The sequence below is a fragment of the Pinus tabuliformis genome, chromosome J, assembly GCF_031772625.1.
Source record: "Pinus tabuliformis cultivar Carrire ecotype Pingquan chromosome J, CPIR1, whole genome shotgun sequence".
NCBI lineage: Eukaryota > Viridiplantae > Streptophyta > Pinopsida > Pinales > Pinaceae > Pinus > Pinus tabuliformis.
The window spans coordinates 1,488,948,708-1,488,975,138 of record NC_142295.1 but is presented as its reverse complement, the minus strand read 5'-3'; the positions used below and the strand labels follow the sequence as shown (position 1 = coordinate 1,488,975,138).

The following is a 26,431-nucleotide window of genomic DNA, read 5'->3' as shown; positions in this document are numbered from 1 at the left end:
TCAAAACTTGAAGATCACGAAACACAAAGAACACAAGATATAGGCTCGACGCGAGGGCAAAACCCCACAACTTGGGGAAAACCCAAACAATTTTCTTCTTATAGAATTAGATCAAAATGAGAACTCCAAGACCCAAAGACCAAGACCTTCTCCAAACATCAAACCAACCCTCCAAAAATGTCTTCTTTATTCAAGTCAAAAATTGCCAAATCAAAGATGATCAAGCTTCACAAAATTTGCTCCAAGCCAAAAATTTTGTCCATCTTCTTTAGTTCTGTAATACGACCTACAATCTTCGACCCTGTATTTTGCATAAGAAATCCTAGATCCTCTTTACACGTGTAGATCAAATCAATCAAGATTTCGAGTCACTCTATTCTTCATCGGATCTCTCTTTCTTCCTGTTATCTGTTCTTCCTTTCTCCTGTTTATTTCAGACATTGAACTTGATGGTTCTACTCTCAAGTGAGGACGCGATCCCTTATATATATTCAATTGATCAACTAACAGGTGCCCAACAGAGCCGAATTAACATGGCAAGGCCGACTTGATGTTTGGAGAACAAAATGACATTGCATAACTCAAAATATTTTTTATTTCTTGTAATAATTGCCCAAATGGGTCTTTTCCATATTGAAAAGAATGCTTGACTTATGACAAACCCTAGGAGAATTCAATGGATGCTTTACCTAATGACAATATGACTTGAGCAAGAAACCCATGCTTTACAAAAATATTTTTCTTTCTTCTTTTGATAGATAAATGACATGAGTCAAATGACAAATATGAAGACTGAAACTAGTTACATTCTTCAACAAGAGCCTTCAACATTCCCATGGCCTGTGTATGGTCTCCTCAGCCCAAGTACAGTCTCCCTCTGCTGAATACAGCTTGGTTTAACCCATGTTCAACTTCTTGGCCTACATACGACCTAGTAGGGCCTGAATACAACCTTCCTCCCAGTTGTTGCTGCGTGTTGCTACTGATGCGACTCAGTATGGTACCCTTTAGTGTTATGAATAATAATAATAATAATAATAATAATGATTAATTAACTAATAATTAGTATGAAGGGGCATGTCTCTAAGGAAATGGCCATTCATGAAAGGGCACGTGCCTAGGTATATAAGTGGGCCCTCGTTTGTAACATTCTCATCATCATCTCATATCTCATATCTTCTATACATTTCTTATATAAATATATTATTATCCTATCATGGATATTTACATATATTAGGTATTTTGAGTGTTCTGTTGCGTTTATGAACTTTGTTCATATCATTTAGCTTCTACAATTTGTGCCTAGAAATATGGTACAACCTCCACTTGTGCTATATGATCTCCACTTGTTTTTCTGCTACTCGAATTATCCTCAACTGCCCTATTTCCTTTCCTCAACCTAAACATTGGATGAAGATCCTTTATCACCCTTGCAATGTTCTTCTTGAATGACTGTCCTTCGTGACTCAATCACTCAATGTCTCTTATGTGTCTTTCTCCTTCTCCTAGCCTAGCTTTTATAATCTTGAGTTGTTGATCGAATCTATTAACCCTAATCTTCAAAGTGATTGACAATTGAGATTAGATCTCACCTCAATTGAAATCAATGACCAAGATTCATCTAATTCACTATTGTAAAAACCTTTACATTTCATTACATTAAACTCACTTTTTATTTAAAAACAATTCACTTTAATAATTCTTTTAATTAAAGTGAATTTGGTAAGGTTGAAGGCTTTGTGTGACTTCCACACATCTATACACTTTCAGGATGGCCTTGGGTGGAGAAATCCTGAGGGCGTAGTGCTTAGGTGTGTTGATGACGTTGAATCCAAGAAATTAATCTCTGAGTTTCATTCAGGATTTTGTGGTGGTCATTATGCTGCTAGAACTACCGCCCACAAAATCCTGAGAGCTTGTTATTATTGGCCTTCAATCTTTTCTGATATGCACAAGTTTGTTAGAGCCTGTCAAGCCTGTCAACTATTCACTGGGAAACAGAAGCTTGCTGCCCTGCCTCTACAACCTGTCATTATAGAGGCACCTTTTCAGCATTGGGGTCTAGACTTCATAGGGAAGTTCCATGAAAATTCTAGCAATGGCTACTCATGGATTTTGACTACTACGTATTATTTCACTAAATGGGTTGAAGCCATTCCTGCTAAGAATGCCACTGAAAAGGTTATTATGGATTTCATTGAAAGTAATATCATTACTAGATTTGGTGTCCCTGCTAAGATCACTACTGACAATGCCAAAGCTTTTAGCTCCTTAGAGTTTTCATCTTTTTGTTTCAAGTATGGCATTGTCTTATCTCATTCGTCAAATTACTATCCTCAGGGTAATGGTCTGGCTAAATCAAGTAACAAGAATCTCATAACCATTATCAAGAAGATAGTAGGAGATAATAAGAGATCATGGGACAACAAAATCAAGTATGCTTTATGGGCAGATAGAATCACTAAGAATAAAGCTACTGGTAAATCTCCCTTTGAATTAGTTTATGGCTTGGATGTAACTTTACCTGTGCACCTGAAATTGCCAGCTTATCAGCTCCTTCAAAATTTTTCTACTAATAAAGATGTTGTTCAGAATAGAATAGATCAGATTGTGGAGTTAGATGAAGCTCGTAGAACAGCTTTTGATGCTATATGTAAAAATCAATCTAACATTAAGAAAAACTTTGATAAATTCTCTCGATCTAGATCTTTGCAGGTGGGAGATATGGTACTTCTTTGGGATCGCAAGAATGAGAAACCAGGAAAACATAAGAAGTTTGACAGTCTGTGGCTGGGACCGTACATCATTCGAGACATAGCTGGACCAAACTCATTCCACTTGAGCAGATTGGATGGCGAACCACTTGATCTACCTGCGAATGGCCAAATGCTCAAGTTGTTCTTCAAGGATGATATCTGATGCCATAGGGCATCCTTTGTATTGTATTTCTGTCCCTACTCCTTGTCATTTCAACATTTCATTTCTGTTTTAGGATTAGATTTACTTTTCATGTTACTAGATAGTTAATAAATGAAGAGCTTTTATCTTTCCTGTGCTTAATGTTATATGATGATTTTTGGATGGACGCTACTTATTTTTATTGTGTGTTGCGTGGATGCAGATTCTAGATTCTCACATTCCTTCAGTGCAGCAACGTGTCCCCAAGTAGAGCCAGATGTTGACCACTACCGGTCAACTACCCATAGCAGTACACCCCCTTTTCTTCGCAAAAAGGGATAGCGCTTGATCGACATGTCCGTGCCATTCGACAGTCATCGTCGACTTCATCATATTATGTTGTAAACCCAGTCTGCATGTGTAAATTGTAAATAATCTTAGCAGATATGAGTCATGTATGTAAATTGCCTAGGTGGACCTAACTTTCTAGTGATAATCTACGTTCCGGAAGGTTTTTCGTCTCACCGATCCATGATCGGCAGAGTTTTCCTTCAGCCTAACCCCAAAGCCGGAATGGATTTTGTCATTAGAATCTTAGGAGAATCCTAGTGTGTTAATCTGCTAGATTATAGTTGTGTCGCAGAACTGGGTGGTTTATGAGGGTCTATGTCAAATGGGTTTTCCCCCTTGAGATGTAAAGTTGTAAAAGTCATGATGTAAAGTGTCTTGAGGGTTAAAAAATGTTTTAATCCCCTCATTAGTCCTAAGTCCTAGGTCCTAGGTGATTTTTCCAAAGGCTAAGTTCGAGGATCCATTTAAAAAATAAAAAAAAAAAAAAAAAAAAAAAAAAAAAAAAAAAAAAAAAAAAAAAAAAAAAAAAAAAAACGAAAAATAAAAAAGTAATTAATAAAATAATATTTTGAGTAAATAAATGCAGAATTTCAATTTTTTAATGCATTAAAAATTCGACGGATGAGATTAAGAGATATCTTGATCCTCATCGATGGTCGAGATCATTTTGACGTGGATCACTCGAACTAGCTGTTGGGAATTTTTCCTTTAAATAGGGTGCTAGGGGTCATTTGAGATCATTCGATCTGTGAGTCTTGTGCTGAAGAAGCTCTCTTGTAAACTTTTTCTGGTGCTAATAAAGAAAGACTTTGGGGTTGAAATCTTGCTGGTGTTACTCTCTGGAAGTGCTGTGAGCTATTTTATTTTCTGCATATTTTAATTTTCAGCCATTAGTAACAACTTATTGAAGAGTATTGTTGAGCATAGGTATCTTGTTCACTTGCTAGGGTTTGAATGGTATTAGATTTTCTGAAGTAATGGCAGGTATCTCCATTGCATTTGAGATCTAGTACTGCTTTTTCTCTCTTTATTGATGGTTGAAGTGAGCTGTGCAAGAAACTCTTATCGAAGAAAACCAGTGGGCGTTTGGGGAAGTTCTCGGCTGAACCAGCCAACCCCTGCAAGCATTTTCTTGCAGAGCCCAGCCAGTTTCAATCCTGGGTTTATCATTTAGTTTGTTTTTCTGATTTGCATGAGAGATTTCTAAAGCATTTCATAGCAAATCTGAAGTTCTGAAAATATTATTGATGATAACTGACAAATCTGGCTTTTGTAGAGCTATAATTTTGTAATTTTGGACCAGTTTGTAGGGTTTTAGCTTCAATATTTGCATATATTCTTTGGGTGCTTGTTTTTCCATTGCAGGTTGTAGGGTTTTCTGGCAATTTCCGAAGGTTTATCCAAATTGTAATTTGCAATCTAGGGGTTTTATTTGGCAGCGATTTTTCATTGTGTCCATTGCCTGGGGTTTTGTCCGGCAGAATTATCTTCAAAATCTATTAAGGGTTTTGCCACTGTGTGTTTCATTTCTCACCCTTGCATCCCGAAATTGTCCATCTCTCACTACTCAGCTTTACAAACGGATCCAACCCACAGTCTCTACCTCTGTCGACTTGCTATTCTCATACGCTATGGTTCAATCCCCTTGCTGTCCAAGCTGTTGACCAAACCTGCAACGCATCAAGCAAGTAAAAAAAAAAAAAAAAGGAAATCACCCTCACGCAAATCTCTATTGATGCTTGAAACTACGTATATTTTTATAATCTAATATGTTGCTTGCTGTTCACGCATCCACCTGAAAGGCGCATCGCCTGCGTCAAATCTCCATTGGCATGCATCTGATCAACGCATAAATTGCTGGGCGTAAGAATCACGTGTTTCTCGTGGGCGTCAGGTAATTTTTCAGTCTCAATACGGTTCAGGGTTTTCCCACTGTGGTCGCCAAAGAGCATTCCGCCATCAAAAAATTGCTGGAAGTTGCAAACTCGAAGATGCATCCTCCGTCCGCCGTCCAAAGAACCTGCAAACTGTAAGAAACCACGTTTAATTTTTTCCTTTGCGTCAAGCAGTAAGTTTCGTGTTCGATTTCATTTCATGAGCAGAGATTAACGTAAGTCCCTTTTTTTGTTTATAAAAATTTAAAATAATTTTTTTTTTTTTCAATTTTTGTTTATTTCTGATATATATGTAGTGATGTTTTAATTTTTTTTTGGGAGTTAGGCTTAGCTGAATTCACATAGCCTTTAAGTTATTTTAATTTTAGGTTAAAGTTTAGCTTAGGATTTTAAAAATTCGATTTACTTTAGGTTTAGTTTATTAGAATATTTCTATTTAGTATTTAATGCTCATTCTTTTAGCTGTTGCTATTTTTATTCTTTTAGCAGTTTCTTGAGATGAAACTGATTGTTTCCATATTCTACATAGAAACCTGATGTTTCTATTATTGTAAATATCTCTGTATTATCATTGAGCTGTTTGCTCATTCCTAATCAATTCATTCAATATTCTTTCATGGTATCAGAGCACAAGGATTTTTTCGAAATAATTTTTCATAGTTTGAAAAATTCAATAGTTCATTTCGAAACTGCTCTCAGGGTCTGTAGATTTCTTGATCAGCTATCCTCTTCGTATCCTAATCTCTCGAGTTCCTTCATTCCTTTCTAAGGTCGAGCCCTCTGTAAGCCAGGTAGCCTTCACTGAGTCTTAGCCTCGGCTTTGCTCACTATGATAAAAGCTGACAGTCGTCAATCTCGATACAGAAAGGGATTCTTCTCCTGCATTGTCATTTTATGAGGAATTAACTTTGTGGCGGAATCGTGAAATTGTCTTGAAATTAAAATCCGGCATTTCGAATCCGGGGGCAGCAGTCTATTTGTCGGTTGAGTCTACACGCCCGACGCACACACAGTCTTCGCTACACAGGAATCGCACGCCCGAATCATATCAAGTTACAGTAATATCATTCAGACACCGTCGCTGCAGCTTGTACCTATAGATCAGGCTTTTCGGCTGTCAATCGCATCACGCATGCTCTCCAAGCAGAGTTGGATGGACTCGGACGACGTTCTTTGTTGATTTTGAAAGACATTGAATATCTTGCTGTTGACCACTACTGGTCAACTGCCCATGCAGTACACCTCCTTTCTGTTGGCAGAGAGGGGTAGCTCCTGAGCAGCATGTCCGTGCCATCCTGCCATCATCAACAGTTTGATCTTTTTGATTGTAAACCCAGTCTGCATGTATTAACTGTAAATAATCTTAGCAGACATGAAGTCATGTATGTAATTTGCCTAGGTGGACCTAACTTTCTGATGATAATCTACGTCCCGGAAGGTTTTTTGTCTCACCGATCCACGGATCGGCAGAGTTTTCCTTCAAACCTAACCCCAAAGCCGGGATTGATTTTGTCATTTGAACTTTAGGAGAATCCTAGTGTGTTGATCTGCTAGATTATCGTTGTGTCGCAGAGCTGGGTGTTTTGTGAGGGTCTGTATTAAATGGGTTTGTCCCTTAAGATGTAATTTTGTAAAAGTCATGATGTAATGTGTCCTGAGGGTCGAAAAATGTTTTAAATCCCCTCATGAGTCCTAAGTCCTAGGTCCTAGGTGATGTTTCCGAAGGTTTAGTTCAGTGATCCATTTTAAAATGAATTAAAAAATTAAAAAATGAATAAAAATAATAAAATAATGAAAAATAATAAAAAATTAAAAAATCAAGCAAAAACCCTAATTAATAAAATAATAATATTTTAAGTGAATAAATCGACGGATGAGATCAAGAGATGTCTTGATCCTCATCAACGGTCGAGATCATTTCCACATGGATCACTCGAACTAGCCGTTAGGATCATTTCCTTTATATAGGGTCTTAGGGGGTCATTTCAATTCATTCGATCTGTGAGTCTAAGACTGAAGAAGCTCTCTTGTAAATCGGTTTCTGGTTAATAAAAGAAGACTTTGGGGTCTATATCTTGCTGGTGTTACTCTCTTGAAATGCTGTGAGATTGTTTTAATTTTCTGCATATGTTATTTTCAGCTGTTAATAATAGCTTTTGTAGAGTATTGTGGGTACAGGTATCTTGCTCACTTGCTAGGGTTTGGGTGCTGTTAGGGTTTCTGAAGTAATGGCAGGTATCTCCATTACTGTTTGAGATCTAGCAGCGTTTTGCCCTCTTTATTGACGATTGTTTTGAGCTGTGCAGAATAACATTTTCTGAAGGAATTTTGTGGGCGTTCGGGGAAGTTCTCGGCTGAACCAGCCAACTCCCGCAAGCGTTTTTTGTTGAGCCTAGCTGGATTTGATCCTGGGTCTATCATTCGGTTTTATTTTTCTGATCTGCATGAGAAGATTTCTGAAGTTTTTCACAGTGACAATCTGAAATTTCTTTTCTTTAAAATATTTCTGTGCTTACTGCTAAATCTGGCTGCTAAGGGCCTAAATCTGTACATTAAGTCAGCTGTTTTTAGGTTTCAATTTTTTTTTGCTTTACACAGTCTTCATTAGGGTTTAGGGTTTTTAGTTTAGTTTCTGGCATACTTCATTTTAGGTTCTCTTTTCTTTTGACAGGTTACAGGAGCAGGTTCTTAAAGATATCTCAGGGTTTCATGATGCAATCTCAGCAGGTTGTCCGCACACAGATCTGACCCTCCCATGCTTCCTTATTGCTCTCATTTCACTGTTTGCCCTTCACGTTATCCGCAGCAAGCTCTTCTGAAACTGCAAAGCCATAATCAAATCACCACAACCAGAAACTCCATCCACTGTTACGAAACTGCCTACGTTCTATACAGGCCAGCCTGCATACCCATTTTTTATTTGCGTATATCTTTTCGATCTTTCAACTCTCACGCAGTTTCATATGCCTGTCCGCCATAAAAAAAATGAAACGTCTGCACCCAGCTCACACGCACCTGCAAACGCATCAGGAAAAGCTCAATCGAAATCGGTTTTCAGGCATCAAAATTAGTATGCACGCAGACGCAGCAAGCTACTGAGATATTAAGCTCGTCCGAGAAACCCTCTTCGACGGCCAGCGGCTTCAAATACACAAATTTTTTTTTGCAGACAGCGTGTCCCTCTAACGGTTCTGCGTAGAAAAATCCTTTGGGTTTCATACGATCAGGGCGAGTTTCTGTGGGCACGCGTGGTAAACGTTCAGATTCACCCTCGGCTCAGCATAAAGATCCGTCGTCCAACCTGCATTTATACATTGCAAACCTCTACCATTGAGAGAGCCTCTGCCGTCAAGCATCTGGGAGTCAAAGCGTATAGCTGGTTTCATCGTGGGCACCAATCCAAAACACGCCAGATTCGCTGCAGCATTCACCTCCGCCGTCCGGATTTGGAAAACACGTCTCAAGCCACAGTGGACTCCAGGTATCGAAATCGATAATGCGTAACAGGTAAATCGAAAATGCGTATTGGATATTTGCGGGATTGCGTTTTCAGTAGGTCATTTTATATGCATTTGCGTCCTGATTTAGTGCAGCGGTTTGGGTCTAGTTACGTTTAGGTTAGCATTAGTGTTTACGCAGTCACGATTTTGATTTTTTCGATTTTGATTTTTTTAGATTTAGTTTCCATTTATGGCTTTTTGCATAGTTTAAGCTAGGAATAAATTTTTGTTAAGTCATCGTTTGGGCTTTTGATATAAAAAAAAAATAAAAAAGGGATTCACGTTTAGTTTTAATATATTTAGGTTTTAGCGTTATGTTTTTTGTTTAGATTTGATTTTAATTAGATTTTAAAATTTTGTTTTATTTTGGTTAAAAAAAAAAAAAAAAAAAAAAAGAAGAAAGAAAGATTTATTTAGGGTTTGTTTTGTATAGTTTAGTTTTAATATTATTTAGTTTTAGAATAGATTTTAAGTTTTAAATTTTTTAGATTTTTTAATTTTCATTTTTTATAATATTAAAAAATAAAAAATAAAATTTTGAAAAAGATTAAAAAAAAAAAAAAAAAAAAAAAAAATTGGTGGAAAATTAATTTTGCCAGATTTCAGTTGCTTTCACGTTATATCTTTTATGCTGAGATCTAAAATTTTCAAGCCGAGATGCGAAATTGATATCTGGTTAATGGTTTATGATTCGTGGTGGTTTAAAGCATTCATTTTCTGAAAATTCTCAATTGCTGGATATTGTTTTGGTCATTCTAACAATATTGTGGTTTAGCTGATGATAGATGATTGCTGTTCATGGTTCACGTTTTTTATATCATCTAACAAGTAATCATCTTAACCATAATCTCTTAAGGCACTGGTCTGCTAAATTAATCAAATCCATCGAGTGCTTTTTGTATCGTATCTCGTGTCTCCCAACCAACTGGTCGACAGTTGGTCCTCATCATCTCACAGGGACTACCCCCCTTAGCCGCGGGAGACAGGCTTAAACGGAGGGATCGGGGATAAGAGTGACAGCCCCCGGTCTGAGCGTTGTCGTGCCAATCTGCGCGACAACATCTTGCAACGACAGCTTCGATCTCAGAACCCCGCGGTTTCGATCCAGGGTTATAAAACATATATCATTCCATTGGCTGCCCCCCCGTGGTATCAATCTATTGAAGCGGTAGCGGAAATCGAAGCCGAAGGCGTTTGCGTCCAAAGCCGAAGCTACAGTTAAACCGTTTTTTTTTCCCTCACGTATTTTGGCTAACGTATTCAACAGATCGAGATCCTCCACAGATTATAGGGACGGCATTAAAATATCACGCATTTTCCAGTGACGGCATTTTCCAGTGACGGTATTTTCAATTAACGGCATTTTCCAGATTCACGTGTTTTTATTAAAGTTTATTGTGATTTTCCTTTGAAGCGGTGGGACCAGAACAACGTACATATAATCGTGACAGTTTCAGTCTACGTATTTTTTTCTCTCTCTTCAAATCAGCTTTAATTTTATGAAGATACAGATCTGAGTTATTTTTGTGCAAGACTATTTCTTTCAAAATAGAATTCGTTAAGGTTTGGTACAGTCATCTTGAAAGAGGAATTTTAAGCAGGCAGCTATTTTTTTAGTGTCAGACTTCTGTATTGTCTTTGGGAAAATGGCCACGCTCACCAATCTGATGTTAGAAGGAAATCAACGCTTTAATGGCAGCAACTATAACATTTGGAAACAAAGAATGCTGATCATTTTTGAATACAGGCGTCTTGATCAGCTCATTTTGGGCAAAGAGCCTCGTCCCGGTACAGTTGGTACCGATCAAGATAAATTTGATGATCGAAATCGAGAGGCTGTTATGCTTCTCAAGCTCTCTGTCGCTGATGATCAGTTACCACAGATTCCTTCTGGCAAGACCGCTGCCGAAATCTGGCAACAGTTGAAAGAACTGCACGAGACATCTGACAAAAGCAGAGCATTTTTCTCAAAAATCAGTTGTTCTCCATCATGATGGATGAACATATGTCTTTACAGGAACATCTCAACAAAATTAAAGACATTCGAGATCAGCTCGAAGCCATTGGTCGGACCATGGAGGAAGAAGATATGGTAGTCATTACTCTGAAAAGTCTACCGAAATCTTATGAACACTTCATAGAAACACTCAACATTACAACCACAAATGTTGATCTGAAGTTTCCAGATTTATGTACCAAACTTCTGCAGCAGGATCGGTGGAAACATCAGTTTGGTAGTGGTGCGTCATCAGTGCCCTCGGAAAATGCATTTGCTGCAAAATACCAGTCCTCTCAGTTCTTTCAGCAGAAAGGCTCTTCTCAGCCTTTTGATCCTGCTAGGAAGAAAAGTGTGCAGTGTAATTACTGTCACAGGTTCGGTCACATGAAGAAAGATTGCCGATAGAGGATTGCTTCTGAACAGAAGAAACAGGGAGGGCCACATCAGACAGCAAATATTGCAGAACATTCCGAGCAGACAGATTCTGCCTTTTACGCCTTTATGGCTAAAAGGTCTTCAGAACATGTTCCTTCCTCTGCATGGTACATTGATTCTGGTGCATCACGCCACTTCTCTCACAGGCGTGACTGGTTTATTGACTTCTCACCTTTCAGTGATTCCGTGGTATTTGGTGGAGGTGAAAAGTACACTGTAGCTGCCAGGGGTACAGTTCAAATTCAGATTGGTGGACGCACGCTCATATTTCTGAATGTATACTATGTTCCTGGTATGGAGATTAATCTGCTATCTGTCAGCCAGATTATGAGGAATTCTCCTCAGCTCGATGTTGTGTTCAGTGCACACAAGTGCTCCATCATTGACAGGGAGACCAGTCTAACAGTTGCTGTTGGCCTAGAGGACCATGGTCTATACAGGCTACTTGACACCGGTGACTCTCCAGAAGTAGCTCTAGCAGCACGTGTCTCTCCCATCAACACTCTATGGCATCAGCGATATGGGCATCTAAATATGCAGTATCTCTCTCAGCTCTCTCGGGAGGGACTTGTGTTAGGATTACCTGATATTCAGACTCAGCAGTTGGGGGTATGCAGCGCCTGTCAAGGGGGAAAGCAACATCGGTCTTCATTCAAAAGTGGAGAATCTTGGCGCGCATCTAAGGTACTTCAGTTACTTCATCTGACATTTGTGGTCTTATGAATACAGCTTCTATCACTGCTTGCAAATATTTTTTTACTTATTGTAGATGACTTCAGTAGAAAGATGTGGGTGTATTTTTTAAAAAATAAATCTGATACTCTTAGTACCTTTCAGAAGTTTAAAACCTTAGTTGAAAAAGAATTTGGGTGTAATATCATGACCCTTAGAACCGACAATGGGGGGGAATTTTGTTCCTCAGCTTTTGCCAACTTCTGTGATATTCATGGCATCAAACGACAATTAACCACACCTTACACTCCCCAGCAGAACAGTGTTGTCGAGCGTCGCAACCGCACGGTTGTTGAAATGGCTCGTTCCATGTTACAACACAGGAGTGTTCCAAACAAATTCTGGGCTGAAGCAGTATTTACTGTTGTTTACCTTCTTAACCGATCACCTACTCAGGCTGTTAAAGGGAAGACTCATGAAGAAGTTTGGTCTGGTCGTAAGCCTAAGATCAGTCACCTCAAAGTATTTGGCTCAGTTGCATATGTTTGGATTCCACCTGCTAAGCGCTCTAAGTTGGATTCCAAAAGCCAGAAACTCATGATGACAGGTTACAGTGATCATCACAAGGCCTATAGGCTGATAGATATAGCCACTGGTCGTCTTAGCTTCAGTCGAGATGTAGTATTTGATGAAGACAGAGGATTCTTTCAGTCTTCTTCTTCTGAGCAGCGTTCTGAGGATCAGCCTCACAGTGTTCTTCTTCCGGTCGGTCCACCTGATGGGAGGGATGATGTAGCATCAGTATTTGATAATACTCTATCTGAGCTTCCTCCTGAAAATAATCCTCCCCTTGCTGCCCCTATTGCTCTTGAGTCTTCTCCACCTCCTCCTGATATTGGTTCCTCTACTCCTAATATTGGTTCTTCTACTCTTCGGCCTAAATGGTGGGCTAAAACCATTGGTGATCTCCGAGATGATGAGCTCCTTGAAGGTAGAACTTCTAGACATAAGAACAGACAACAGTCTACAGTCAATTTCGCTCTTATGGCTAACTTACATAGTATTTTTGAGCCTCAAACCTATTCAGAGGCTAAGGGTACATCTGAGTGGGAACAGGCTATGGAAGCCGAATTCCAGAGTCTTAAGAAGAATCACACCTGGACACTTTCTGATCTTCCTGCCGAAAAAAAGCCCATAGGCTGCAAATGGGTGTATAAAGTAAAATACAAAGCTGATGGAACCATAGACAAGTATAAAGCTCGTCTTGTGGCTCGAGGGTTCTCACAGAAGGAAGGCATCGACTATGAGGAGACTTTTGCTCCTACAGCCAAGATGAGTACCATAAGGCTTGTCCTTGCTCTAGCAGCTCAGTTCAATTGGAAAGTTCATCAGATGGATGTAAAGAGTGCTTTCCTAAATGGTGATCTCCAAGAAGAAGTCTACATGACGCAGCCTCCAGGATTCAAGGTTGCTGGTCAAGAACAGAAAGTGTGTTGGTTAGCTAAAGCAATCTATGGATTGAAACAAGCTCCTCGGGCTTGGTACATGAAAATTGATCAGTACCTGACAGATCAGGGTTTTCAGCGGAGTCCATCTGATGCAAACCTGTATATCAAGCATACTGGTGGTGATATCTTGTTTGTGGTTGTCTATGTGGATGACCTTATCATTACTGGCAGCTCTGCACATTTGATTCATGGGATCAAACAAGATCTATGCAGAGCTTTTGAGATGACAGACTTGGGATTTCTTCATTACTGCCTGGGGGTTGAAGTTTGGCAGACTGAAAATCAGATCTTTCTCTCTCAGTCCAAGTATGCCAAAAATCTTGTGGAAAGGTTCAGAATGCAGGATTGCAAACCGGCCACGACTCCTATGGAACCAGGGCTCAAACTTTCAGCACAGTCACCCTCTCCCCTTGTGGATGAAACTTTATTCAGGCAATTAGTGGGCAGTCTCATCTATCTTACTGCTACCAGACCTGACATCAGTTTTGCAGTAAGCTACATTTCCCGCTTCATGTCAGCTCCTAAAGCTGATCATTGGATAGCAGCAAAGCGGGTGCTACGATATGTGCATGGTACTTCTGATTATGGCCTCTTATATACTCGCAGTTCAAATCCTATTTTCAGTGGCTACACTGACTCTGACTGGGCCGGTTCGGTTGATGACCGTAAATCTACATCTGGGTATGTGTTCAGTCTAGGATCTGGTGCTGTTACTTGGACTAGTAAGAAGCAACAGGCAGTGGCTCTCTCCTCAACAGAAGCTGAGTATCGGGGAGCAGTTAAGGCATCCTGTGAGGCAGTTTGGCTTCGACGTATGCTTGCAGATATGCATGTTTTCCAGACAGGGCCTACTCCTTTGTTCTGTGATAATCAGGGAGTGCTCAAACTTGCAAAGAATCTAGTCTTTCATGAACGAACAAAGCATGTGGAAACTCATTGCCACTACATTCGCCAGCTGGTTGAAGACGGCTCAGTTCAGTTGGAATATGTTCCCACAACAGAGCAGCCCGCCGACATTTTCACCAAGCCTCTTGGTCCTGATAAATTTGTAAAATTCCGAGGGTCTATTGGTGTTGTAAATAGATTGAGCATTAAGGGAGGGTATTAGAATATTTCTATTTAGTATTTAATGCTCATTCTTTTAGCTGTTGCTATTTTTATTCTTTTAGCAGTTTCTTGAGATGAAACTGATTGTTTCCATATTCTACATAGAAACCTGATGTTTCTATTATTGTAAATATCTCTGTATTATCATTGAGCTGTTTGCTCATTCCTAATCAATTCATTCAATATTCTTTCATAGTTAATGTAGTATTCATTAAATTTTTCTTCTTTAGGACCTTAGATTTGATTTAAAAATTTAGTTTTAAAATTTAAAATTTTGAAATCGTAAAAAATTATAAAAAGATATAAAATATAAAAAGGTCCAGTTTCATTTAGGTTTTAATTAGATTTAGTGTTGATTTTATTTCATTTATTTGTATAGTTTAGAGCTTTATAAATTTTGTTCAAAGATCCGTTTCCTTTAATTTAGACTAGATTTTAGTTTTATTAAAGTTTTAGATTTTAATTCTATAGTTTAGTTTAGGTTTTATTTTTATTAATCATAAAAAAATATAAATAAAAAATTCATAAAAATTATAAAACTTAAAAAAAGAAGCATAAAAAAATAATTTTCGTAAAGTTTAGATTTTGATTTAATATCATTTAGATTTTTTGTTTAAAAGTTTCATTTAGCTTTAAAATTTTGCTTTATCTGAAAACACAAAAATATTTCGGAAATATTTTGCCAGATTCGGTCTTGGCTCAGGGGTTTATCACGTTTTATTTTTTTCCTGCTGAGATTAAAATTTTGATGTGGAATTAATGTTTATCATTTTTATGCGATTTAGTATGCTTGAATAATCATGAATGTGATATCTGGTTAGCGTTTAAAATTACATGGTTGTGTATCGATCTTTATCTTTCGAAGTTTTAAATTGCTGGAATATCATTTAAGCATTTTCTCGCATCTGAATTAATCTTTCTTTGAGTTATTTGATCATAAATGATTGCTCTACATGGTTTACATTTCTGCAATATTTAGTAAGTAATCATTTAAACATTAACTCCAAAAGGCATTGGTCTATTAATTTAATAAAATCTATTTAGTGCTGGTTTCTTTTCGTGTCTCCCAAACCAACCGATTCACGGTTGGTCATCCTTTTTCCTATAGGGTCTACCCCCCTTAGCCGCGGGAGACAGGCTTAAACGGAGAGATCAGGGATCAGGGTGACAGCCCCCGGTCTGAGCGTTGTCGTGACAATCTGTGCGACAACAGGTCCATGATCTCTATTTAAAGTGCATGGAGGGTCATTTGTAGGGTAACCGTTCATGAGAGAAGCTTATGTAAATTTTCATTCTTTTATTAATAAATTGCCTGAAGTGGTCGCGTTGGCTCAGGCCGTGCACTGTTTCCCTCTTTGAGGGTTTTAACTTTTAACCACGTCAAGAATACTGGTGTATTGATCTGTGATCTGTTTGTGAGCGGTGTCCTTTGGTGTTCTTTGAGGAACTTACCCTATAAATTCCTACACAACAAATCTAGGATTTTCCTCTACAAGTTCGATCTTGAAGAAGAAAAGGCAAGAAGGTCAAGTGAAGGTCACAATAATCATCCACAAGCTCCAGAAGTCCGAGAAATCCAAGTGAAGGTCTACGGAAGTGTTGGAAGGCAAAAATAAGCTCACATGTGTGGCAGCAACAACTGCAGGACGGTCGAAAATTTTAAGTCTGCACTAGAGGCTGGAAGTTTGACTTGGACAAGGAAAGCACATCATCCGAAAAAGTTGGTCTTGGCCTTGGAGGCTATTGGTCTTGGTCTGCAATTCTTGGACTTCATCAATTGAAGAATCTATAAGGAAGAGGGGATTTGCGGGGTTTCCTCTCAAGTGGAGAGGTTTTGGCCCTGGCTTGCAGTCTATATTCTGTGTTCTTGTTCTTCTTGTCTTTGGTAGTTTTTTGATGATACACAAACATAATAATAATAAGTGAATCTAATAAGTAAGATAAGTAAAAAGACATCACAAGCAATTATCAAAGAAAGAGAAATCACTCTAATCATTGCACTTTAGATTTGTCAACATGGTTTCAAAGCGAAGGTTGGCTAAGGGCATTATGAAGATCTCTACTACATTGAAGAAGTTTCTCAAGGAGTGTTCAAAGGTAGCAATCCATCTCAAGAAAGGTATCAAGAAAGCATGGAATCTTCTATTTACTCCAAAGAAGGAAGTGACCAAGACAAAGGATGAACGCAGTGTGGAAAAAGTCTGGAAAAAATCCCGATTTAATCCTAAAAACACGATTTTTTGAACTAAACGATTTAATCCCCCGACTTTTTGGCGACTTTTTCACAAAGGAAAAAATCCCGATTTTTTCCTTATACTCCCAATTTAATCGAGAGTCGACCCAAAAAGTCCGCCTCCCTTCCCAGGCCGCGGATAAAGAGGCTGCAAAGGTGAAAAAACTGTAAATTGAAGCTTCCATCCATGCATTTTCAAGTTATTGCATTGTATTGTTTGTCATACTTCTTGCGAGCATAGCAGTCTCATTTGTAATCTGTTAGTTTTGAGGTTAAGATATGTTTTTGTTTTCCAAGGAAAAACAAATCTTTATACTTCATATTTCTAGTTAGAAAGCAAAGTATACATTGGCTAAGGCTTTCAGTGATCCAGACTCTAACAGCCACTGCCCCTTCAAAAGATTACAAAAGTACCAAAAGAACAGGCATACAACAGTGTTCCGTAGAAAGAACCCCACACCATCAAAAACATTGTTACAGTTGTTGAATGCTTCCAGAAGAAACAACAAAGAGGAGGTCATGAAGATCAAATAGCAACAATCTGTCCAAAAAAAACAAAACCAGTGCCTCAAAAAAGAACCCATTTTTCAGACAGGAACAAAGTATCTGTGAAATCTTGTGACAACAAAGATCCTTCCTGCAATGAGAGCACGTTTTGAAAGGGAATCTTCTTTAGTGGTGAACTCCCTATAAATGTGGGCAAAGGTTATGTATCAGAAGTGGATTTTACCTCCAAGAGTTTTTGAATAATAGATGCCAAGGCTAGGTTAGTAATCTGACATCTACTGTTTTCTCAGAAAATAAGCAGCTTGGAGTCACCAAGCATTAATTTTCACATCTACTATGATACTCACTGTTAATTTTCATTGGACCTACCACCTGACACCTTATTACCCAAGCAGATTATAATCTACTGAATAAATGCATGACTTATTTCTTAATACAATTAGTGGAAACAAAAATTAAAAGGGGAAGAGGATCCCGGTGACTGATTACTTGATGAATTTTAGATGACTCATGATATACATTTATTATATTTTTTGGTGATATTTTGACTCTTGAGAGTTGATACTCAGACAAGAACCAAAATTCAGGAGTTGATTCACTATTTTGATATGTGATGTAGCATTAGACTTCATATACATATTATATATTAGCTTTCTTTACATGTTTATGTGGAAATGCATTTATTTGATGTTGTGGATACTCTAGATGTTAAAAAAAATAAAATAAAAATGAATAATTTTGTGTTTTTTTAATTTTGCCGACTTTTTCAAAAAACTCCCGACTTTGACGAGTTTTTCAACTTTTGGAACCTTGCCGAATTAATCCCGACTTCGACTTTTTCCACATTGGGATGAAGGACTCTTCTCAGCACTCATTGGCACATTTCAAGATGAGAACATTTGGGTCACTCACTGGCACATTTCAAGATGAGAACATTTGGGTGATTGATAGTGGTGCATCAAGACACATGAGTGGTCATCACAAGCAACTAAAGACATTGTCGAGAGGAAAATCTTCTTACTCCGTAGAACTTGGAGATAATAAGAGCTACCCTGTAAGAGAAATTGGATCAACCTCGATAGAACTGAAGAATGGAGGCAATATTCATCTCAACAACATCCTATTTGTTCCAGGTTTGCATAAGAATTTACTCTCCATTTCAAGTCTAGAAGATAAAGGTGATAGAGTGAATTTCATTGATGGAAAAGTTAGTATGGAGTAAAAACTCAAGCATCGAAAATGCTAGAGTAATTGGCATTCCTGAAGGAAGACTTTACATGTTGATATCTCCTCTTGCTCAAGCCCTAGTTCACATTGAAATAGGCCCATGTGAGCATTGGCATAGAAGATTTGGTCATCTCCATTTCAAAATCCTTCCAACTCTAAGTTCAATAGTAGATGGAATCCCTGAACTAAAGGAAGATCACTAAGGAGTATGCAAAGGATGTGCATTGGGTAAGAACACCAAGAGACTATTTGGAAGCAGTGCTTCATGGTCAAAAGAAATCTTGGATCTTATTCATTCCGATGTCTGTGGTCCTATGACTCCTCAATCACTTGGAGGTCATCTATATTATGTCACATTTATAGATGATCATTCAAGGAAGACTTGGGTTTACTTAATGAAATCCAAGGATGAAGTATTTACAAAATTTCAAGAATTTAAAGCTAAAGTAGAGAACCTTACAAAAAGAAGAATCAAGATATTAAGATATGATAATGGAGGAGAATATACATCAAAGGAAAGCATATATTTCTGTAAGGAGTTTGGGATTAAGAGGGAGTTGATAGTCCCATATAATCCCGAACAAAATGGAGTTGTAGAACGAAAGAACCGATCCATTGAAGAAAGTGTAAAAGCAATGTTACATGATCAAGACTTACCGAAATTTCTGTGGGGTGAAGCTACAAAAACAACTATATACATATAAAATCGAAGTCCCCACATGTCACTAGATAATAGAACTCCTGAAGAAGTATTCACTGGGAAGAAACCTACTGCAGATCATCTCCGAATTTTCGGTTGTCCTGTCTATATTCATATACCTAAGGACAAAAGAAAGAAGCTGGATCCATCAGGGATGAAGGGAACATTTGTTGGCTATAGTAACTCCTCTAAGGCTTATAGGATCTACATAAAGGAAGGACACCAAATAGAAATCAGTGGAGATGTGATATTTGACGAAAGTATTGCATTCAAGAAATCAAAGGATCTCCCTATGGACTCTGATGATGAAGAATTTCCAGTATTTGAAGAAGAAGTTATTAGGGAAGAAGAAGAATCAAATCATGAAGATGAAGGTCCCAGTGAACCTATACAACCTATGGTTATCCCCGAAACTAGAAAGAGACCTAACTGGTTGAAGTCTACACTACTTGATGCAGAAGGTCATGGAGCAGCTCAAGGCACATTCAGGGAGAGCAAGAAGCCCAAACGATACTCTGGGTATGCAACCTACATGACAAAACTAATAGAAGCAGAGCCATCCACTTTCGAAGAAGCTGTCAATCACCAAGAATGGAAGGATGCCATGAATGAAGAATATCAATCTATAATGAAGAATGGAGTTTGGGAGATCGTACCTAGGCCTGAAGACAAATTTGTGGTAACTTCCAAATGGATCTACAAGATCAAACATGTAGTAGATGGAAGTATTGATAAATATAAGGCAAGATTTGTGGCTAGAGGCTTCTCTCAACAAGAAGGCATCGACTATGAAGAGACATTTGATCTGACAACAAGCTATACAACTATACCGTCATTGGTCTCTTTGGCAGCATCAATTGGATGGATCATCCACCAAATGGATGTCAAGACTGCATTCTTGAATGGAATTATGGAAATATTGATGCGGAAGTCTATATAGAACAACCTTTGGGATTTGAAGTTAAAGATAGAAAGGCATATGTGTGTAGATTGAAGAAGGCATTATATGGCCTCAAGTAAGTACCAAGGGGATGGTATGCTAGGATGGATGCATACCTTCAGAGATTAGGCTTCACAAAGAGTTCTGCTGATCCAAACCTTTATATTAAGGTGGTGAAGGGAGAGCCGGTAATCATTCTTCTGTATGTGGATGACCTTCTCTTGATAGGTGTGGAAGGTCGAATTGAAGAATGTAAGAAGCAACTAGCAACATAATTTGACATGAAGGATCTAGGGTTGATGCACTACTATTTGGGACTAGAAGTCTGGCAAGGACTTGATGAGATCTATCTAGGTCAAGGAAAGTATGTGATCAAGATGTTGAAGAAGTTTGACATGATGGATTGCAAACCAATGACAACCCCAATGATCACAAATTTGAAAAGACTAAGGAGTTCTGAATCAAGCCCTATGGATCCTTCCAAGTATAGACAATTGATTGGCTCCCTGATGTACTTGGTGAATACTTGACCAGACATATGCTTTGCAGTAAATGTTCTCAGTCAATTCCAAGTGGAGTCGAAGCATGATCATTGGATAGCAACAAAACATATTTTGAGATATCTGCAAGGAACCATCCACTATTGCCTGAAATACGATAGGAGGAATGATGTCCACTTGATTGGATATACAAATTTCGACTGGGGAGGCAGTGAGTAAGATGGAAGGAGCACTATAGGAGGATGTTTCAGTTTGGGATCCTCCATGATCTCATGGATGAGTAGAAAGCGAGAAACATTTGCTTTGAGTAGTGTTGAGGCAGAGTATATTGCAGTTTGTGAAGTAAGCAGAGAAGTGGTCTGGTTAAGGAAGCTGCTATCTAACCTATTTGAAGGACCCATGGACCCTACAGTGATACATTCTGATAACACCAGTTGTATTCAGTTGTCTGAAGATCCATTCTTTCATGGAAATACAAAGCATATCAACAAGTATCACTACATTTAGAAGCTAGTACAAGATGGTGTGTTGCAACTACAATATATCTCCACCGATGAGCAGGTAGCTGACATATTGACAAAATATCTTCCTAATAAGAAGCTTGTGTATTTGAGAAACAAGCTTGGTTTGGTTGATGTATCCTCCCTAGTTGAGAGGGAGGGATAGGCACATCATTCTTTTCTTCACTTGGGAAGATAGAATGGAGGATTGGGTAAGCATCTGAAATCCGATACTCTTTGAGGATGAGGTAGGGCATCCAAGATAAGAGTAGTCATGGATTGATATTCTTTGAGGACTAGCTATCCAAGATAAGAATAGTCCAAGAAAGGTCATACTCTGTGAACATCTGAATGGTTTATGTACCTTGAGAGACAATGATGATGGTGTCTATAAATCATTGGTCTTGCCAACATTTTGCTCTGATCTTGTGGAGAGATAAGCTGTTAGTCAAGGCCTTGCTATATGACAATGCTGGTTGCTATGATGCTAAACAGATGGGTTACCAATCTGACTCTTCTTATGAGGTCTCTTCAGATTGGGAATGTCCATGTACCATTTATGAATACCTCCCTAGTTAAGAGGGAGTGTTGAAAATGTTGAATTTCCATGACCTTGGGCCTAAGTTAGAGTCTTAAAATCACTGACGCTACCAAACCAAGAATCTCAACCATTAACTACTTTGCACAACGGAAATATAAAACAGTAAATCACATATGCACAATATACACAATTTTAAACAAAATTGTACAATAATGTATAATCACCAATCTTTGTTATATTAAACCAAATCTGAATAATACAATAGTCTATGGTATACAAGATACAATGACAAACATCGTTGCAACTTCTATGTCGTATCTTGTCCTGCCGGTCCTTCATTCCCGTTTTGCTCACTAGTAGTGCCTTAGTCCATCAAGGCATCTACACATTGAGACTCCAAGAGGGCTGCCTCCTATCACTATTGCAAGTCACGTTTGCTACAATGAACATGGGCTCATCAAACTGCTCTCTGGGTAGGCCTAATTCTCGAGCTCCAATCTGCCAATCTAGAAATCACTTTTGTCCACCATTGTGTTGCACATAAGGCTGCAATACTTCACTCAATCACACACCAACAACGTCCTTCTTGTTTGCTGCTCTAGGGCTACTTTGGGTAGCCAACTCGTTGCCCTCCAATCAACTCTATGACACCTAATCCACTCACTGCTGAATCTACTCCTAGTATGACATTTCACCACCTCGGAATGTCATACACATGTCATCAACAGGCCGCTCACAAACTGATCCAATTTGGTCACTCCTTGACCCAGTACACCTCCACAAACACTGTTGTTTCACCTTGTTGCACTGTTGCACCACTGGTTAGGGCATCACCTACAACGCTTCTCCTCCACGCAGTTAACAACAAAACCCTCTAAAGACTGTGGTTCTCCAAGGGAATAAACCTCCACACCTATGCTGCTCCTTTTGCCTTTGTTTAACCCCAAACGCAACACCAAGAAGTAGCCTTGCTACTGGCTATGGCCTGTGGCCTAGCACAACAACTTCTGTAGCCTTCGACCCCCTCCAAAGCTCCACCAAACAACCTCCAAACAGCTTCGCTTTGCCCTCTAGATCTGTGACCTTCCATGCCCAACAATTCACACCCAAGACAGCCCTTAGAAAATCCTCAAATAGCCCTTTCTTGCCATTGGATCTCCAAGCGACTGATTTGTTTTCATTCAAAGGACAAAAGCCATGAAGGAAGAAAACCATAGATTAACTTACTTTTCTTACAATCTCATGCGGATCAACATATCCGCCTCTGCATTTTTCACTCAGTTTAATAATTCCAAGTGAACTCAACCATAATAAAAATTACCAAGAGCACTCTCAAAAACATTTGATAGCATACTTCATTGGGCCACAATTACATTTGCCTGGGTTAACTTCTCAACAATGCAAGCATTTACTTTTGGCATTGGTCTATCTTGTTATTTAAATTTGTCATTTGATTATCTACTTGTCAATCATATAAATTATATGTTGCTAGTTAATGTACTTTTCGGTAATTGAATTAACTCGTAGAATAATTTTTTGTTTTTCTATAGCTTAATCAGCCCTAGTTTACTTTTTTAGGGACTACCCCCCTTGGCTTCGCTAGGGGTGCGCCTTCCCCCCCCCTCGATCCCGCTCCCAATCCGCGCTCCGGGTGGGAGCGACTCGGGAGCGCGCTCCCTAAAAAAAAAATCGCTCCCTGCCTTTTTGGGAGCGTTTTGCCTTTTTTGCAATGATGTTCCAAACGCAATTGTTTTTCAAAGAAACAAATAAGTTTTTAGTGGGGCAGCTTAATGATCAATTCTATGGCCCTAGTATTGATATGCGATTCATGGTAATGTTAAATTCTTAAAGTAAAAGTGACATTCTCTTTAATCTTCATTTTCATCCTTTTACTTAAATTTTTAACATTACCATGAAATGACTCAGGATGTTTGAGAGTGGTTCCGACCTCATTGGATTTCATATGCAAAAAGTAGAATTTTAGATTTCATTCAAAATCCAGCAGACTTATCAGTTTTTCAGGATTGCATCATTTCCATTGAATTTTGTCATGTATTAGGGTATGGAACTCGTATTTAATCAAGAGCACCAATCCCTCTATGTACCTTGATGTTAGTGACATTGGTTGTCGAACTCCTCCATCATGACCCTCCTAAAAATATACGCATCACTCAAACAAAATCTTGACTTGACATGCTATTCCTTTTCTATCTTATGTTAATGCTTAGAGGGTGATATTAATGACAAAGATCCCTATACAGATACAACGGTAATGACAAAGATCCCTATACAGATACAGCGGTAATGACAAAGATACCTTTGGATATTAATGCTTAGAGGGTGATATTAATGATAAAGATGCTGATTTTCCAACAAGACTAAAAAATTTAGACATTTCTCGTTGTGGCAAGAGGCCCAAGCATACGCAATAGATAATAGATTTACTTGTCTTTTCTAGTTTCTAGTAGTTTTTAGAACTATTGAGTCTTTCATATTTATTATGATATTCTTTTAAACAATATATGACAATTTAAGTTTGAAGTTGGCAACTATAACTCAGTAGTAATGAATTATGAATATGATGCTTCATGAAAGTTGAAAGTTGTTTCATTTCATTTTATAACATTTCATTTCATGTTAGATATTATTTGTTGTAATGGTTACACTTAGATTACAAGTACAACTTTGGTGATCAATGATGATAAATGATGATAAATGTTATATATTGAATTTTGAAAGCTTGAAACTTTAAGATTGATGAATCATGACTCAATATGTTGTATGTTACTATGTTACTAACTTGTGGACATGGTTGATGAAGATTATAGCTTCTAGATGATTGTTGTTATATGGTTCAATCTATGTTTTTTTATGTTTCTTATATCTAATTCATCATTCTACATGTTTTTGTTGACATATATGTATCAAAATATAAAAATATAAAATATATATATATTATATAAAAAACGCTCCGGGATTAGCTCCCAAACCGGGAGCTTCTGAAAATGTCGCTCCCGCACCCGTTTTCGCTCCCACTCCCAAGTAACACTGGCCTAGACAGAGGACTCGAGATAGAGTGACAATAAACTCAACTTGAGACTTGCCCCCAAGGCCACACCCAATGGATTGAAGATTTCTTCTACGTGACCCGAGGTGTTGATTAGGCAACGACAACACTTCTTATCTTTATATAGGAGCTGCTTTAGTGTTCCCACTTTGTATCAACATCATTGTACCTAATAATAACGTTGACCTACTTTAGTGGTCATTTGTCAGATATTAATACAATTATCTTATCTAAATTATATCGTACATTTGCTTAGGGAAGTCCCCTTGAGCCAGAGGAGAGCTAGCCTTAAGTATGAGAGGGAGCTACTGTGGTGACAACGGGTAGGTCCTCTGAGTACTGCTGGGATTGCACTTGTGTTGTAGGGTTTTATGACTTGACTCACAGGTTCAAGAGATAACAAACATGAGATATGGAAATGAATTAATATAGGACTATCGCAAGTTGCATTAAGCTCTAAACATGATGCATAGTTGATGCAAGACTTATTGTCTGGATTGCACAGGAACTAAATAGTCAATATTATAGTCTTCAAATTTGTGGAACTAAACAGAAAATTAAAGATAAAGGGACATGAATGAATAAATTGAGATGTGTGAGAAGAGTAGGAGTAACATAATGGCTACAATCTAAAAGTTTTAGGAATATTTAGACATCAAATCTGTGGAACTTTCTTATGTGAAAGTATCAAATCTAAAAATATAAACACTCTTTTGATTAGGCTTTATTGGCATATGGTGCCAACTGGTCATGCTGGTAATTATTAAGTACAGTCCTTAGTTTCAGTTATTGTGCGGTATTCTAGAGATTCGGGCAGGAGCAACATTGAATGGAAACAATTGTTTTTAAAATTGCGTTTCACATTATCCCTTTAATGTTTCTGCCTCGCTATTTCAAAATAAACTATAGGGATTATGTATGTCAGTTGCAATCCCATGCATAGCAGACCTTGTGCATGCAAAATTCAAATAGAGAGTCAATGTCATCATGCAATATCACCTGAAGTTGATTGTAATATCATAACGACCCAAGGATACTTGATAGTGTTAGAAATTTAGAAAGGCATAAATATTTTCTTTTACTTGATAATTACTTGTGATGTTCTTGATTTTTGATTAGGTTCCTTTATATCTTCTTTCTTTTAGTTCATCAAGCAATTACCAAAGCAATAACACATAAACCAATGGACACCAGATATAGGCTCATAGCCGGGGCAAAACCTCTCTTTAGGGGAAAACCCAGTCAGTAATTCTTCCTTTAATAGTTTTCTTGAGATATTCCAAGACTCTAGACCTTGACACAGACTTTCCTCCACACCAAGTCAACCTTCTTCTTCCTTTGTAGATGACCCTACTTGACTTGACAACATCGACGGCAGTAGTAACACTTTCTTCGACCCAACAACTTCGACCTTGCTTTGGAGACTTCAATCTTCACAGAAAGACTTCGATCCTCACTTAGAAACTTCGATCTTGGCCCAATACAACTTCTTGAGGTAGAAACATCCAAAACCAGCAACTTCGAGCTATAGCAACAACAACATGGAGCAACTGTCTATGACATCAACTAGAGAGCTTCGATCTTCCAAACCAGGGCACGAGAGAGAGAGATAGATGGACCAAAACTTCGATTTTCCTTCTTTCCTTCACCTAGACCAAACTCGCACTACTTTTGCCTTCCTTCCTCTATTTCGCACTTTTTCCCAACTTCAAGAGATATCAAACTTGCTTGTTGTGAGTGTGCTTCAAATGGAATTCAAACTGCTTCATTTATAGTCCTTTGGTGAGGTCGAATAACCCTCTTTGAGGCCGATTTGATCATCTTAAGGTCGATTTGGTGTGGAGGCAACAT

At 38.2% G+C, this 26,431-nt stretch overlaps 1 protein-coding gene across 5 annotated transcripts in view; it reads left to right on the top strand.

Annotated features, from left to right (window-relative positions):
• The window catches only part of LPXK (tetraacyldisaccharide 4'-kinase family protein), a 298,059-nt gene that overhangs the window by 83,081 nt on the left and 188,547 nt on the right, over positions 1-26,431 (top strand). The gene's annotated exons all lie outside the window — the stretch shown is intronic.